The sequence below is a fragment of the Tiliqua scincoides genome, chromosome 6, assembly GCF_035046505.1.
Source record: "Tiliqua scincoides isolate rTilSci1 chromosome 6, rTilSci1.hap2, whole genome shotgun sequence".
NCBI classification, from domain to species: Eukaryota; Metazoa; Chordata; class Lepidosauria; order Squamata; family Scincidae; genus Tiliqua; species Tiliqua scincoides.
Genome location: NC_089826.1, coordinates 85,120,839 through 85,138,340, shown reverse-complemented (window position 1 = coordinate 85,138,340; position 17,502 = coordinate 85,120,839). Strand labels below are relative to the sequence as shown.

The 17,502-nt window shown below is 43.7% G+C and overlaps 1 protein-coding gene across 2 annotated transcripts in view; it reads right to left on the bottom strand.

The window, feature by feature from the left end:
* FOXJ2 (forkhead box J2) overlaps window positions 1-17,502 on the bottom strand; it is a 49,030-nt gene that overhangs the window by 14,076 nt on the left and 17,452 nt on the right. The gene's annotated exons all lie outside the window — the stretch shown is intronic.

Sequence of the window (17,502 nt, the reverse complement as noted above, 5' to 3'; positions counted from 1 at the left end):
AGGACAAGATATTAAACGTGCAACTATAGAAACTCAAGTGGTCACCTGTGCAGGCAGATATAGTGGAATGCTGTACAAGTGCAGAACCTGCCTCAGAAACCTCCAGAGTTTGGTCAAGCATTCTTCCCTGCTCCTGGGCTGGGAGAAAGCCCACGCATATCACATCCCCCCTGGATGGAAAGAATGCCCAATCCCTCACAGCTCCTTTGAGGACTGCCCTCTCCATACAAACTGTGGCATTAGGAGAAAGGTCTAACAATTAGGGCCAGGCTTGCAGAGGATGGTTGGGCGTTTGCAGATGACCACACAAAGAACTCAAGTTACTCATCAGCGACCTGCCCTCCTTTGTGATCTCCGAGTTGCATATACTGGAAATCAGTTCAAGGTCAATCAGAAAAGATATTCTGCAACACAGCATGCCAAAATGAGGCATCAGCTCTCAACTCTGTGCCCAGGGCACAGAGCTTGGGAAATATAATTGACATAGACCAGTGGTTCCCAAACCATGTGTCGTGGCTGCCTGGGGAGCTACAGAATCCATCTGGAGAGCTGCAGAAACCTCGTGAAAAACCCGCTGTCCTATACCATGTATGGGATTGCAGCCCTAAGGGGAAGCCGCAGCCAATGGCCCAGTAGTTCAAGGAAGCCACCAGCCAAAGAAGTTTGAGAATCACTGGCATAGACAATGTCATTGTTCTGCACAGCTCTAGGAAGAAAACACTTCTCAGGCTTGCTTCAGAGAATGAAACTGCTCTGGAGGAGTGTGCTTTCAAAGAAGCTTGTGGCTCTTTCTTAGCCAACTAAAAAGCCAGTGGACTAGATACTGTGCGGAAGCACTCTTACTTGTGTGATTACCCAGGTATCCGATGGAGGGGGGAGGGGAATCTCGCCTGCCTGGAATGATGCACTTCTATGAGTACAGAAGAAAAGACCTTGCCAAGTGTCTACTCTGTGCAGAACATCTTCCCAGATTGAAGCTGAAATTTGAGGGGAAAAAGACATGGGCAACATTCAGCCTTGATTAATGCAAGATTTTGTTAGGCAGAATGATTACTCCTGCTTCAAGACCCCTTTCTTCAGAAGAAATTGAAGAAAAGGATTTTGGCAGGCTGTTTTGTTGCCTTCTAGATTATTCTCCAGCTGACACTCTGCATTCCTTGGGACTACAGTAGGCGAAAGGCAAAGCATTCACACATTTTGGCAGAAATACCACAGCGCAGAGTAAGACTCACTATTATTTCAGAAAATATTTTTGGCATACAAGACCAAGTTGAATGTTGCATGTTAATGGTACAGGTGCTGCCTTGGTATCCACTATTTGGTATCCACTGATCTGACTCACCACTGATACTGAGGTCTACATTTAAATGCCTTGTAACAAGGAAAAACAGCACCAAAATCCAATTTCCTACCTTTGCACTGTTAAACTACCCCAGTTGCAAGCTTTTTGAGGTTAAAAATAGCTTTAAAGAACCACTTCTAGGTTTTTTGCTCCTCCAATCTCACCCCAGAATGCATTGGTATACACACTATTCTGAATTCAGCCACTAGATGGGGTGAATAATGCAACCTAATGGAATGAAATTATTCCATTGGGAGCAATGGAGGAACAAGAAACCTGGAAATGGGTCTTTAAAGCTGTTTTTCCACTTATTTGGTATCCCAATTTTTTTTTTTTTTATCCACTGGGGGTTCCAGAACAGAACCCCAGTGGATAACGAGGCACAACCTGAATCTGCAAATAAGGGGTGGAAATGGGCTGGTCAATTTCAAATTGTTTAAGCCAAGGCAAGAAAGAATGGGTCCTTTCCCCACTCAGGTCAAGAGCTGCTTATCAGGTTACCGTTTCCAAGTTTTGCTACTGCTGGTTCTGCAGATCCCACCCAGGACTGGGCAGAAAAATAACCACCCACATCCCCAACTGAAAAGCTCACAGGCATCACCACACATACAAATTCACTACAATTCATACTAAAAGAATCCACATCACAGTAAATACTAGTCTGAAATTCTCTTGAGAAACCATACCTGCTTTTGGTGCAGAGAAACCAAATGCAGCTGTCATGAAATGAATGCTGGACAGAAGTCCACAGAGGAGGATAAAAGCAAGACAGACAGACAGACAGACACACCCTAACTCTGCAAATTGTAACAAGCTTATTAAGAAATGACAGTAATATCCAAGAGAAACCATATTAGTGGAAAATTATTTTAAGATATAAACCAGAAGGATACTAAGGCAAAAAAAACAACAACCAAAAAAACAAAACAAAACCAAGAGATGTCAAACAATTGAATTCTTCATTCATCTGAAATGCCAGAATGCATTTTTAACAGCACAGACTGAAAAAATTATGCTTTTGACCAGGGGTGCCCAAACCCCGGCCCTGGGGCCACATGCGGCCCTCACGGCTTCTCAATGCGGCCCTCAAGGAGCCCCCAGTCTCCAATGAGCTTCTGGCCCTCTGGAGATTTACTGGAGCCCGCACTGGCCTGACACAACTGCTCTCAGCGTGAGGGCAACTGTTTGACCTCTCGAGTGAGCTGTGGGATAAGGGCTCCCTCCGCTGCTTGCTGTTTCATGTTTGTGATGCAACAAAGGCGGCAAAGGAAAGGCCAGCCTTGCTTTGTGCAAGGCCTTTTATAGGCCTTGAGCTATTGCAAGACCTTCATCCATTCATATAAGTTCATCTTTAATGTATTCATTTATGCAAACTTATGCAAATTTTAAATGTAAATTAATTCTTTTTTTTGCCCCGGCCCCCAACACAGTGTCAGAGAGATGATGTGGCCCTCCAGCCAAAAACTTTGGACACCCCTGCTTTTGACAAATCTAGCAGGATATTTTCAATGGCTCGTTCTCAACTTTTTTTAAATGGCTTTGGAACTAAGATAACCTCAATTTCCTGGATGATTTTCCAGTCACCCCCTGTGATGAATCCCCAGCGTTTCCCCGATCTTTTGCTTTCAAAGTAAGAAATATGCCTGCTGATGGGCTCATATTCCTGTCTTGTTTTGTTCCACTCCTTGAACCAAGTGCCATGATGCAGCTCCAGCAAATGTAAACACTCCCAGCACACACAAAGTGGGGATAGTTCCATTCCAGTGGCCTGAAAACCCACTCTGTGGGACTCCAAGAGGAGCACCCACTGGTTGAACAGTGAGTGAAAAGAGCTGGAGAGCCATTCACACACCATAGTTAGGGAAAAGGTCTAGCTAGAATGTGACAGGCTTTCTGTTTCATTTCAGTCCTGTTTGCAAAAAGTCCTTTCTGCTATCACTTTCAGCCTACTTTTCTTCTCTTATTCTCGGAACATAAAATAAACTGTTTTATTTTAACACCTGATCTGCCTGATCCCTGGTTACAAGGAGGGTCAGTGGATTGCCATATGTCTTTGCTGCGCAGACACTACCAAAAAGGATTCCAACAGGGGTTTAGAGTTCTCCTGGGAGGAAGGGTTTTGCCCAGATGGCCTCCCTCTGTCTGACTTTATAGCCTGGGTTGGTGGCAGTGGGTACAATCTACCAAGGCTTTTCCCCATTCAACAAAGGAAAGCGGGGAGCAGGAAAGGGGTAGCATTCTAAATCCTAGCACCTATGTCCCTGGGTCGGCCTACATTCTCTTGGGAATCCCCTGTTGCCTCTGACACCACCATGCTACTTATCTAGTCAGTACTTTTCTCTGCTGGTTGTAGGATTCCCCACCTCTGTAAACTTTGCATCTCTTCCTTCAGAGGCTGCAGCAGAGCCACTGGTACTTTCCTTTTAGGCAGCTTAGCTGGTTTCACACTACTATCAATTTCGATCTTACAAACTCCTTCTGACAGTCCTTAAAACCACTGGAAAATTTCCGTTCAGTTCTTTCTCAGTTCCAACATCCATTTTCAACTGAGTCTTCTCAATCCACCTTCAGTATACAATATTCTTATATTGTACCACGATCAGATTAATAGCTCAGGCTGCCTTGCTACCCAATGGTGGTACTGTTCCAGGATAATCTACAACCACAAACTCTAGTCTATGTTTTCATTTGTCCTGCGGTTGTTAATCTTGAATGTCCATTTCCTCACTAGCTTCACGGTAGCGAACTTACACAGAAAACCCTTGGGCTGTGCCCTCCAATGTTATGCTAGGATTCACCAAATATATAACACTGAAAGAAGCCCTACAGTCTAATTGAAATAGTACAGTTTTCTTCTCCAACAGCTTGCCTGTATACAGTTGCCTCTGTATTGCATTTATTACTGGCCCTCCTATATGCAAAATATCTTCCAATTCACCATATTCACTTTAGCTTTAAAAGTATTTTTAGAGACATTTTGATGCAGAATGATCTGTCATAGTTGTGGCATTACTTCCCCATAGGTGGACACTCCTCTTGTAGTCTTCCTTGTTGTCCTCCATGGTACTTGCACTGCTCCAACATGTTCCATGTTGTTCTTTCATCTCAATTCTCCCTGTTTCCTGAGACCTGTATAAACAGGTTCCACTGTCTGAACCCCTCTAGGGTTCTAATCCAGCCTTGAGATGGCTCTGGCACCCTGAAAATATCCAAATTTTTCTCTAGAGTCAAATCAGTTTCAACATTCTAGCTAATGTCTTGAGCAGGAGGTCTGGTCTAGAGGGTTGAGCCTCCATTTGCCTGAAGATAACATCCGAAGGTTGCCAGTTCGAGGCCACCAGCACCGTGCGACCTTGAAGCAGCTGACAAGCTAAGCTGAGCTATTCCATCTGCTCTGAGCGTGGGAGGATGGAGGCCAGAATGTGCGGCCAGATCAAGAAAGAAACACCTGAATGTTGTGATTTCTTGAAAGATAGAAACCTTCTTTCAAATTGTAAAAAACCCTACTGGGATTTAAATTGCCTGCTTATGTAAACTGCCTTGAATAAAGTCTAAGGAGAAATCTGAGGACCAAGAAAGGTGGTATAGAAATACCTGTATTATTATTATTATTATTATTATTCTGCGTACAATCCAATCCCATATCAGTTCATCTTTAACAGTGCCAAAATTACAGCTGGCCGCTAGTGTTCTTAAATTAGAGCAACACTCTTCAGTGCTTGCTTGATCATGAAATTATATCGTTCCACAGCTTCACTCCTTTTGGGGTTATGCTGGACCTCAAAACAAGCCATTACTGCAGACAAAGTGCACTAAGTCTTGGGAATATTGACACATAGTACCTTACTTATTTTTTCTTTCCCTTTCTTCACTCAAATAAAATAATAATTTTATCTTCATCGAGTTTCCCCTCTCTTATTACAACATCCACAAACAAATTAAATAGTTCTCTCCAAGGCCTCCACGCCTGAGCTAAATTCTGGACTAGCAGGTTTAATATTCCCGGTGGCTTCAGGCCAGTTTTGCCCTCCACCCCGCCTCCTGCATGTGTAGCATGTTATTGCCTTCTTCCATCATACTCTCCTCACATGTTTCAGAAAGAACCAGGAACAGAGAAGTGTAAGTTGCACATTTCTCACTGAGAACCAGCTTTCAGTCTTGTGACAGAGTAAACAAGTAGGTAGGTCATGGAGCATAGCTGCATAAATGGTTATTAGCCCCGTTAACTGGCAATTGTCTCAACATCTACACCAGGGGTGGCCAAACCCCAGCCCTGGGGCCAATTGCGGCCCTCGAGGTCTCTCAATGCGGTCCTCAGGGAGCCCCCAGTCTCCAATGAGCCTCTGGTCCTTTGCAGATTTGTTGGAGCCCGCACTGGCCTGACGCAACTGCTCTCTGCGTAAGGGTGACTTTTTGACCTCTCGCATGAGCTGTGGGATTAGGACTCCCTCCAGTGCTTGTTGTTTCACGTCTGTGATGCAGCAGTGGCAGCAAAGGAAAGGCCAGCCTTGCTTTGTGCAAGGCCTTTTGTAGGCCTTGAGCTATTGCAAGACCTTCATTCATTCATATAAATTCATCTTCAATATATTCATTTATGTAAACTTATGTAAATTTATTCAAATTTTAAATGTAAATTCATTCTTTTTTTCCCCAGGCCCCCGACACAGTGTCAGAGAGATGATGTGGCCCTCCTGTCAAAAACTTTGGACACCCCGATCTACACTGATGCTTGAGTTAAACCTTATTAATAGTTCTATAGCACCATCATTGTGCATGGTCCTTCATGAAGTATGAGATGACAAGCCCCTACCCAACAGGCTTACAACCTACAAATGGAAACAAGTGAGACAAAAGAGGGAAACAGATGCACAGTTAAGAAATATGATGATTTCAGTTACACATACAGGCTCAGTACATTGAATGTGATACCAGGCATGTAAGAAAAACTTACCCATGAAACATTCCACGTAGCTAGCTTGACATTTAAATTGGCCCTTGGCCACTATACGTGCAGCATTAGCATGGTGACACAGCATTTGCCCAAGTTACAGAGCCCTACTGTGCTGACGCTGAGCATTTAGGCAACGCACACTGCACATGTAGGCAAGCTGCTGGCTATGTGGAGTGCTGAATGCGTGAGATTTCTGTTTTCAACATGTCTGGAGTCAACCAGACTTGAGAGGAGCTAGAACAACCAACAAAACCCATTCAGACAACTGAAAATGGGTCAGCTGAGATCAATTGGCACTTCTCTCCCCAAAAAGTCTCCATCACGTGGCTACTTCAGAGGGGAGTAGAGGCAGCAAGGTCTCCTCCATCAATCTGGCCAATCTAGCCATCAATTTGGCTCCTCTGCTTGCACAACTGTCTCTTGCAATGATAATTCCACCTGGCTATTAGGTCACTCTTAGGTCACTGCAGTATACAACAGTTCATTGCATATTGTACCTGTTAGTATTGAATTTACTTCCCATTCCTTTTGTATAGTGTCTCTTAGTAAGCCATGATTATAAAGCGTTAAACACCTTCAGTGCTTTAGCACAGTGTTTCTCAAGGTTTGCTTTCCATACTATCCCTTCACATGGTCCATCTATTCAAAAGCCCACCAGAAGTACTTCTGGGTTGGGAGGGTAGATGCAATATGCCAAACACTAATAAAAGGCTCAAGGTGGACAGGTGGGCTTTACAGAGTGTGGAAAAGCATGCTTTAGAGCACGGTTCTCTAAGCTTTTCGGCCAAAGGGCCACATCAAACATCTGGCACAGTGTTGAGGGCAGGGGAAAAAAAATTAAATATAAAATTTAAATAAATACATTAGAGATGGAACTTAGATGAATGAATAAATGGGCTCAAATGTCCAGGATTTCTCCAAACACCAACAAAGCCCACACTTAAATGGACCCCCAACCCCCCACCCCACAAGCACAACTCTGGTTGTGTTTGGTCAACTGGGTCAGAAGCTCTCAAGGAATCAGAGACTGGGCCGCATCTGGCTCCTGGGCCGGGGATTGGAAACCCCTGCTTTAGAGCTCTGCAAAGCCAAGCCTCCTACCGCTGACTGAGCATCACGTTCCTAGTCTCACTGTCAGGTGGCTGGTGTCCTGAGCATATCACCAGTCACCACTCAAGTACCACTTGGTGGTACCCGTAACCGCTTTAGCAGAAAGGAGTTACTTTGTGGAGTAAATAAAGATGCAAATCACCCCCCCCCCCCACACACACACCCTATTTATTTTAATTTCTTTTTAAGCATAGAACTTGAAAGTGTGGTATATTGAAAATTTATATTTTATATAAGGTCTATATATTATATATCTGAGGTCTGCAAATATGCATAATCTTTTGTGAAGTCTGAGCCTGCCATTGAGACTTTACACTACAGCAGGCCCTCTGTATCCATGGGGGATCTGTTCCAGGACCCCTCCCCCCCAAGGTTACCAAATTCTGTGGATAATTAAATCTGTGGCTGGAGAGCCTCACAACACTTCCGAAAGTGAACAGAAGCTGCTGGTGCAAACAGGAAGTGACTTCCAGTCGCGTCCAAGAGATCCTCTCAGGCCCTCCAGCTGCAGACTTGGCATCCAGGGATACTAAAGTCTGCAGTAGCCATGCCCACAGATAAGGAAGACCCACTGTATTCTGATTCAAAGCAGCAGCTGGCTATGAGAGAAGCTTTCTGAATCTCTTCTAGTTTTGTTTTTTGAAAGAAACAAATCTTGTTTACCCTAAATTATTAAAATGGTGAGAGCTCAGCCCCTTCCTGATCCCTTCAAACCAGGTTCAGAATCTGACTACCTAGTGAATTTCAGCACACTGTGCCCCTTTGGACAGTAGGAAAAAAAGCCTCGGAGCTAAATGCATGTTCAGCAAAAGAGCCAGATGAGGAAGGTTCTGGATGTCCAGAGGATTGTGTCCTGTGGGTCAACTCCACCCTATTGCTCAATATCAGTCTCTTCTGTTGGTTGCTTCTCCTTGTCTCATGAAAAGGCTGCATCTGGGTCTTTTTATTTACAACATTTGTCTAACATATTTGACACTTAAGCACTCAAAACAATTTACAGCACACAGCTACAATCAATCACAGCCAAAAGCTGATTAAAAATATTAATTTGTGCATTTCAGTTGCCATCACTTTGCCACAAAAATATTGACTGTCCACAGAAGGATGATTCACCTCGCTCAAGACACATTTGTAATCCAAAATAAATGGAAAATGTGACGTGTTTTACATGGAAAAACAATGCAGGTTCAGTGAAGCTGTGGAGAAAATTCTGAGTTTATTAAAATCAGGAGGGTGCATAAAAATTTCAGGATTGTGCCATATTAACACATATTGTGAGAGATGGCCATTCACCACTGCAAAGTTGTGAACTTGCATTCACAGACAAAGATATAAAGTTGCAGCATGCACAACACATAAGGGTTAGTGCTGAAAAGAAAAGAATTTTTTTTGTACACACACAGACACACACGCATGCGCACACACACGTATATGTATCTGACATGCATTTCGCATGAAGAACAAGAACAGATGTTGAAAGGCAAATGCTTCAAGTCATCCATCCTATTTTTTTTCTATCTAGGAGAGAACTTTAAATGCAGCACATGCCCAACAGGACTGACACAGAATAGGTAACTATTCCTCTCTCTCTCCTCACACACACTCACATGCGCGTGCACGCGCACATGCAAACACACACACACACACACACTCAGCAGTATCTCTTACACCTCACAACAGCATCTCTCTTATGCCCACATATAACCTCACACAGCATACAAGCTACTTCTCTAATAAAAACATGTAGCAGTACCCCTCACCAATCATCCATGCAGCAGCACCACTCCAAATGCAGGAGCACCTTTCACACACAAAGAGGCACAGCAATAATTGTTATCTGTGCAACCCACATATACAGCATCCCCCCCTTCTTCTACACATAGCAGAACCTCACAAAGACACACAAACAGCAGCTTAACTTCAGAACACCTGCCGGACATGGCTGGAATGTGCTAGCACAAACCGGAAGAGGCATCCTAGAGCCCTTCTGAGGAGGCACTGGCCTCCCAGCCACTTGTGGGTGACCTGGAGCAGCCTCCAGATGAGTTATTGCAGCACCATGTCCCTGGCTCCCTGTGGATTTCAGCATCTGCAGATTTTGTTAGCTACAATGGAACTGATCCCCCATGGACACCAATGCCCCACTGTATTCTACATCCTTTTTATTTCTAAACAGAGGCATCACTAGGGTTTGCATCACCTGGTTCAAGAGCTCATTGTGTCTCCCACATGATGGACCTCCTCCTGTAACAGACCATACAGAATTACAGTATCACACACACAACCTAGATGCAGTGGTATCACTAGGCTTGGTGCACCCCCATTAACCTTATTTTAATACAGGGGTGTCCAAAGTTTTTGGCAGGAGGGCCACATCATCTCTCTGACACTGTGTTGGGGACCGGGGAAAAAAAGAGTTAATTTACATTTAAAATTTGAATAAATTTACATAAGTTTACGTAAATGAATATATTAAAGATGAACTTATATGAATGAATGAAGGTCTTGCAATAGCTCAAGGCCTATAAAAGGCCTTGCACAAAGCAAGGCTGGCCTTTCCTTTGCTGCTGCTACTGCATCACAGACGTGAAACAGCAAGCAATGGAGGGAATCCTCATCCCACAGCTCACATGAGAGGTTGAACAGTCACACTCATGCTGAGAGCAGTTGTGTCGGGCTAGTGTGGGCTCCAACAAATCTCCGGAGGGCCAGGGTCTCATTGAAGACTGTGAGCTCCCTGAGAGCTGCGTTGAGAGGCCTCGAGGGCCGCAAGTGATCCCAGGGCTGGGGTTTGGGCACCCCTGTTTTAATATATCACCGTACAGGTCACCCTACAAATCAGTAATCAACCAAACACCAGTGGCCAACTTGATGATACTCACGCAATTGAGTAAGAGTTCTAATATTAACTCTGATACATGGAAAGGAGAGCTGACTCATACTAATACCTGTATCATAACACCCCTTCAGGGGCTCTTGGAACCATCAATCTCACTGGACAGTTTTAAGTTAAGAAAACCCACTTTTTATTACATAAGGCAGTTGGGATTTCCTTTTCTGGTTATTTGGCTATAATGTTTGCTAAGATACAGATATTTCAGTATAGTTTGTTTCATTGCATTCTGCATTAAACTACACATCAAATGATATCTAACATGATAGCATTATTTGAAAATAACAAGATTTTACCATTTTTGCCAGTAGTGGTGTCGTACACACACCCCTACCTGGTGTGGTCTGCATCCCCTGCACACCCTAGCAACGCCACTGATTCTGAGGAATATTCAGAAGCCCCAGTCATACCGCCTTCATTGCACATTGATGCAGTTCAGAATTCTACTATCTCAAATTGTCAATTCATGCTGGTTAACATTTACTACACACACCATGCAGCAAGACATTACCAGAGGATATCAGAGCCTGTAATTTGCACATTGGCAACTACGAGAAAGAGGAAAACAAACTCCTGCTTCCAAAATATATTCCAAACTATTAGAATCACAAACACAAAATCCAGGAACTGCATATAGTTGCACTCTACAATGTAGAGGCTTAAAAAAAAAAATTTGGAATGAAATTTACTCTCTATAAATAAATTATATAAAGGCCTCTAGGGAAGAAAAAATCCCAAAATAATATATTTCACAAGATGTTCTAACATTTAATTAAGTTAAGACAGTGTTTCTCAAACTGTGGGTTACGAGCCAGTTTCATAGGGTAGCATAGCACCTAGCTCAGCAGCCATTGAAAATACAGGTGCAGCCTATTTATCCACAGATTTTTTATTTGCAGATTTTATTTTATTTTTTATTTTATTTTTATTTATCAGCTCGAATGGGGTGGGGGTACTAAAAGTCACACACACCTTTGCCCTGCGCTGGCCTCTCCATCTGTTTCCAGGCAGCCCAAAACACTGCAAAAAGGCTCTGCCTTGCCCAGGCAGGGAATAGCCCTGGAGCCATGGAAGAGGTTCCCCTTTCGAAGGAACAGTAACATTCCTGGAGCCCCTGAGCCAGCAAAGAGGCTGAAGAGGGGGGCAGAAAACCCTGTGTAACCAGAACACGCGTAGCAAGGTGGAGCTCTCTCTCTCTCTCTCTCTCTCTCTGTGTGTGAGTGAGAGAGGGGGGGCAGGTGTGGTAGCAACAGAGGGGACTGCTTTAAAAAACCCAGGGAGTGTTTACCAAATTCCCCCCCCCCATATGATGCAGGCAATCACGGACACAAGCAAGCCTTCCCGCCAAGCAAAGCATGAGATATAGCTTACGATCCTCTCCACATTTTCCTGGCAGTAAGCCCCACTGACTACAATGGAGATTACTTCTGAGTAGAAATGCATAGGGCTGGACTCTGAAAAGCGCAGCATCCCTCCTGTGAAAGAAGCAGGACTGCTGGCAATGGGGAGGGCTCAGGAAGGGGAGGAGAGAGGATTGCTTTAAAAAACCCAGGGAGTGTTTGCTGAATCCCCCCCCCCCCCCAATGATGCTCTCCTGCTCCAGCAAGCCTTCCCAAGCAAGCCTTGGAGAGATAGGTGAGGGTGAGCAGCAGAGAGCTGGACTACAAGTCCCAGAATGCTCTGGGGCAGAGGAGCTTCCATGATGGCAGCAGCCAGGGAGGGCTGCAGGAGTGGCAGCAGCGAAGAGGAGGAGGAGAACCTGCAGCGCTGTTGGGAGGCCACCTGGGACACAGAGGACGAGGCTTCCCAAACAAGCTCACCATTCCAACTGTGAAAGAAGCAGGACAGCTGGCAACAGGAGGGCTGAGTACGGAGCGGAGGGGAGGGGATTGAGAACAGATGACTTAGTTTCCTTCCATCTGGAAGTGTCAGACTGCAGTATATGCGTAACTCTATGGCATTTAACACAACACGTTTTTTGTTAATCGCGCCGAGTCACAGAACGGAACTAACGCGGATAAATAGGCTCCACCTGTAGAGAACCGAAATCACAGGGTACGGAACAGCTGGGCAGGGTTGGCTCCTGGTGGGAGAAAGGCCTGGTGCTTTGCCCTGAATAGGTGGGAAGATGGAATGCTGGAAAGGGCTGTGTGGTTGGAGAAGGATCCAAATCTTCGTTCTGCTTTAACTTCCAAGCTGGAATTCTTGAATTCTGAGCTATGCAAAATAATAGCCCAAGCATGTGCATAATGGAACCTTTGGCTGACTATGGCTTAGGTTTGAAGACTAAATTAATTGTTGTGACATCACTTCTAGGTAAATGACATCACTTCCAGTGGGTTACAACAGATTGTCATTCTAAAAAGAGGGTCCTGGTGCTAAAAAGTTTGAGAACCACTGAGCTAAGATATTCAGCATAACATCTAGGAAAATGCTGGGGCCAGTCCAAAACATTTTGGTGCCCTTAGGTGGAATAACCAAAAGGTCATCCACCCATCCCCCACATACGCACACACAAAGTTACGTTGCGCAAGACACCAATATGATTGGAAGCTACGCAACAACATTTCCCAATGGACTGAGCCTTATGAGTCATATCTGTCTGCCCACGACTCTGCTTAACAGCACCCAAGGTCTGCCAGTTGACAAAGATGACTCACCTTAGCTCATGATAAGGCCAGGCCTGGTCTGAGAAGGTAGAATCAATGCAATCAATGCACAGCTCCTCACTCAAAGAGCTTCTCGTGTATTGAAAAAGAATTCCTGCAGACTGCTAAAAAAGCTCATCTTTCAGCAGCAGTAATGCTATATATTCAGCAGGAGTATGATGAGCCGAGGCCCTGGATCAAATTTCACCTCTGCTACAAATTCACCAGCTTACTTTAAGCCAGCTATTTGTCCTCTGCCTAACATTTCCTACCACAAAGGGCTGTTGTAAAGATTACAAGTAGACAATGTGTGTGAAGCACTCAGGAAAAGCACCATATAGGTCAATGTTAAATATTATTAGCATTGTTAAGAAAAGAACAGGTTTCCAAGTAAGACAATATGATTTACAAGGCAGATGAGCCTTCTGTTTTAGAAATTTGCTCTGCTGTTATGTGCTGCTGCTATCAGTTACAAACCTATCTCAACTCCTCTGAAGGCTAGAAATGCATTAGCTCCATCCTTTTCAAATTCTGAGAACAATATGATGACTGGAAAAAAAAAAGTAATCCAGGAGCCTGAATACAACCATTCATGGTTACAAATATCGTACATGTTATAACTCCATATCTGCAGGGCATCCATTCCCTGAACCTGCATAGATACAGAAACCCACAGATAATGAAATCCATGGGTTGAGATCTACAGAGCCTCCAAATGTGACCAGATTCCGGTCACATCCAGGAGGTTCTGTGGGTCCTCCCTTCGTGGGTTCAGAACCCACAATGGATCAAATCTGCGGGTCCCAAGACTGGAGATAAGGAGGACCCACCAATACAAGATTAAAATTTAAAAGTCTATTGTAGAACTTAAAAAAAGAACTTTCAATCAAGAGGAGAATTAAGGCACATACAAATTCACTCATACACCAAGAGACAGTGGACTGATTTAAATCACCAAAAGTTGGCTGGATTTAAATCACTGATTTAAATCCACGACATTTGAGGTGGTGTCCAGTGGTACTTGCAGGATCTCCAGACCCCTGCTGCCTGGCAGTGAGACCAGCAACACAATGTGTCAAGCAGCAGTAGAAGGCTGGCTTGGCAGGCAGAGCTCCAGTATGCACTTCTTGCATGCTCGAAAAAGCCCCACTGTCTGTCCTGAGCCTCTTACTCATGTTTGCTGCGTTGCTGCTGTTATTGCCAGTTACTCTGGGTGCTACTTCCAATAGGTGGACAATTGAAGTTGTACAGCAGGGGACAAACGTTGGTTGAAACTGTATTTTAAATCTATTTTCATTTCACCTGCCCAAATTATTACATCATCCTGGCTATCATGAAAAGTAACACAGTGGAAGACTCAGTACCTACATTTGTGCCAGAATGCCCTTTTCTCGGACACAAAGCTGTTCCCATGGGATGGAGGGGAGGGAGAGGCATACACCATAGGTGAAAATATCCTTATACTTTATTTTACACCAGGGGTCTCCAAACCCTGGCCCAGGGGCCAGATGCAGCCCGCAGCAAGCCTCTTTCTGGCCCGCAGCCAACCTCTTGTCCCCTGAAAGCCTCTGGCCCACTCAACTGAACATGACCAGAACTGTGCTCTGATTGTGTCTGGAGAGTGTTCTGAGGGCCAGAGAGCTTGAACGAATGAGCCCATTCATTCATTTATTCACTCATCTAAGTTACATCTCTAATTTATTTATTTAAATTTTATATTTAAATTTTTTTTCCGGCCCTCCACACCATGCTAGATATTTGATGCGGCCCCCTGGCCAAAAAGTTTGGAGACCCCTGTTTTACACTAATGAAAATCAGGTATGAGCTTGTACGAGCTCGTTTATTATCCTGAAACCTACTGTTCCAGTGTGAGGCTGCAAACAAGAGCCAGCTTTCATCAAACTCTTATGGTGTTCACAATCATACCAAAAACCATTTGCCCTAATAAACTGTGTTAGTTTTGTTACTGAAGCAAATGATAACATATTTTAAAAATTGTTCAGTAATTGATAGAGGCAAATACTTTTGCCCCAAAATTATAACTATCCATAATTTCACCACCACCAATAAACTTGATATTAATTTCAAATCTTTCACAGCTAAATTTTCCAATACACGTACGCATCACTTAATGACAGGGGTACATTCCGAGGGACATGTCCTTAAGCGGTTTTGTTGTTGTGTGAAAATTCTTAGTGCCATCTAGCAGGACAATCTGGTATAGCCTATTGCTCCTAGGTGACAAACCTGTACAAATCTTATGGGACTGCACTCTTGTCGTTGGCCAGAATGTGGTGAATACCTGTCCAGTTTTCGCATCCTTTTGTATGCAGTAAACTGCCATTTCTCAAATTAGTTGCATCGTTTCTTTCCAGTATTTAATCAATTGACAGATGCAGAATAAATGAAAGAGGTCTGCATAGCAGGTATCTTTATTTTATCTCATTAGTGAACCTCTCAGAAAGTGATCCTTAAAACACAGACTTTAAAAACCCAACAGGAGCCCTGCCTCTGCAGCCTATTCATCAGCAAACTAAAAAAAGGCCTTTCTTAGCTATTTTTAAACACATAAAACAACAACAAACCTCCTTCAAACAGGAATATAAATATTCAGATGGGCTTGTTCACAGCCACTCATCTGGTCACTTGCAGAAGATAAAACAGTAAATCCAGGAGACCAGATACTGAAGAGTTCTTCAATGGGGGAAAACGTTTTTTGTTTGTTTTGATGGCTGATGGCTTGAAAATAAACAGAAATGATTTACCATAGGCGGGAAAGTTGATTGGTTGTTTAAAAAAACCACCTGTTGGTTAGTAAAGATCATACTGGCATTCAGGAATTCCAATTACGAATTGGATTATTATCCAACTCATATTATTACAGGTTGAGCATCATTATTTGCGTGGGTTCCGTTCCAAGCACTCACCTGGATGGCAAAAAACACACTATAGCAAATCAATTTAAAAAACAAAGTTTCTTTGCTCTGGTAATTTACAAACAGCCTTGCTGACCTTTGGGATGTAAGATAAGAGTCATTAAGAAGACAATCCATCAATCAGTCCACCTCCAAGCGCTTACAAAGGCGCTTCACTCAGTCCCTCCCTTCACCAATGCAATGTGATCACCTTTCTTTTACATGCTTAGGGGGAAGGGAGGGGTCGCCTGGAGAGAGAAGGATTGATGGAATGTCAGCCAGCTGGCCCCCCCTCTCATTAAGGAGGCTATTGTTAAAGGACTGTTCAGTTTTTTAAACTGATTTTAAAGGGATGCTTTTTTCCCCTTTTCCAGGGATCAGCACATTCCTTCTCATTTGCAGTGGCCATTCCTGTTGAGTCAAATCCGTGCATAAAAAATCAGTGTATAACAAGCTAGACCTGTACAGTCAAACGGTTCAGGTAGAGATGCTCAGTACAACCTTGAGCGGCTGAGGATGGGAGGAATGCACTGAGCAGGCCACAGGAACACAGAGATCCATGAAGCAACCCCACTGCAAATGAATGAATGAATATTGGCCAAATGATCCTGACAATTAGGGGTGGGCAAACAACCTCCTTCACTATAACAACTGGAAATATGAATGACCAGGGATACTGGTCAGTAGTTTTCACCTTGGTGCCTCCTAACACCTGTCTGCAGTTTCCAATCATAATTTCTTCCAATACCAAACATGGGGGTTTGGTGCCTATGGGTTTGTGCAGTGAAATGGAATCATCCAAAAAAACAACAACAACAGTATTTATATACCACTTTTCAACAAAAAGTTCACAAAGCAGTTTACAGAGAAAATCAAATATCTAATGGCTCCCTGTCCCAAAAGGGCTCACAATCTAAAAAGATGCAACACCAGCAGACAGCCACTAGAAAAGACACTGCTGGGGTGAGGTGGGCCAGTTACTCTCCCCCTGCTAAATAAAAGAGGAGCACCCACTTGAAAAAGCGCCTCTTAACCAGTTAGCAGGGGTAGTGGTTCTTGCATACATGAGGGATTCCACACATTTGCAGAAATTTATTCATTTGGAATTTAAAAGAAGGAAGACATTTTAAAAACCCCAAATGGACCTGTACAAACAAGGACCTGTACAAATGGAATGTTAGGGGGAGGGCAAGGGAAAGAACAAAATTAGCATCCTTGAAGCTGTAATACCGTACTGCAGCCTAGATATGGACAGCTGGGCAGGGGAGATACACAACGTGAGATTTAAAATAACTAAACATTCCCACCATGTACTAAAAGGGAAAATTTCAGGAGAGAAAGAGGAGGGGGAGAGCCTTGGCACTGCTGTACAGCAGTGAAGTGCTCAAGAATGGAGCTGGTGTCTCAGGTGGGTGAGAAAACTCTTCCTCGTGTCCCATCCCCCCACCATCTTTTTCTGCAAGCTCCAAACAGTACCACATTTTGTTGCACTTTTTTTTAAAGATTTCTAAACTGCCCTTTTGCATGAGATCATAACTCTACAACCACCCAATCAATCAATCAATCAATCAAATAAATAAATGCCTCACAATATGAAGCACAACAATACTGAACAGAAAGACATCCATACACATTTAACCTCA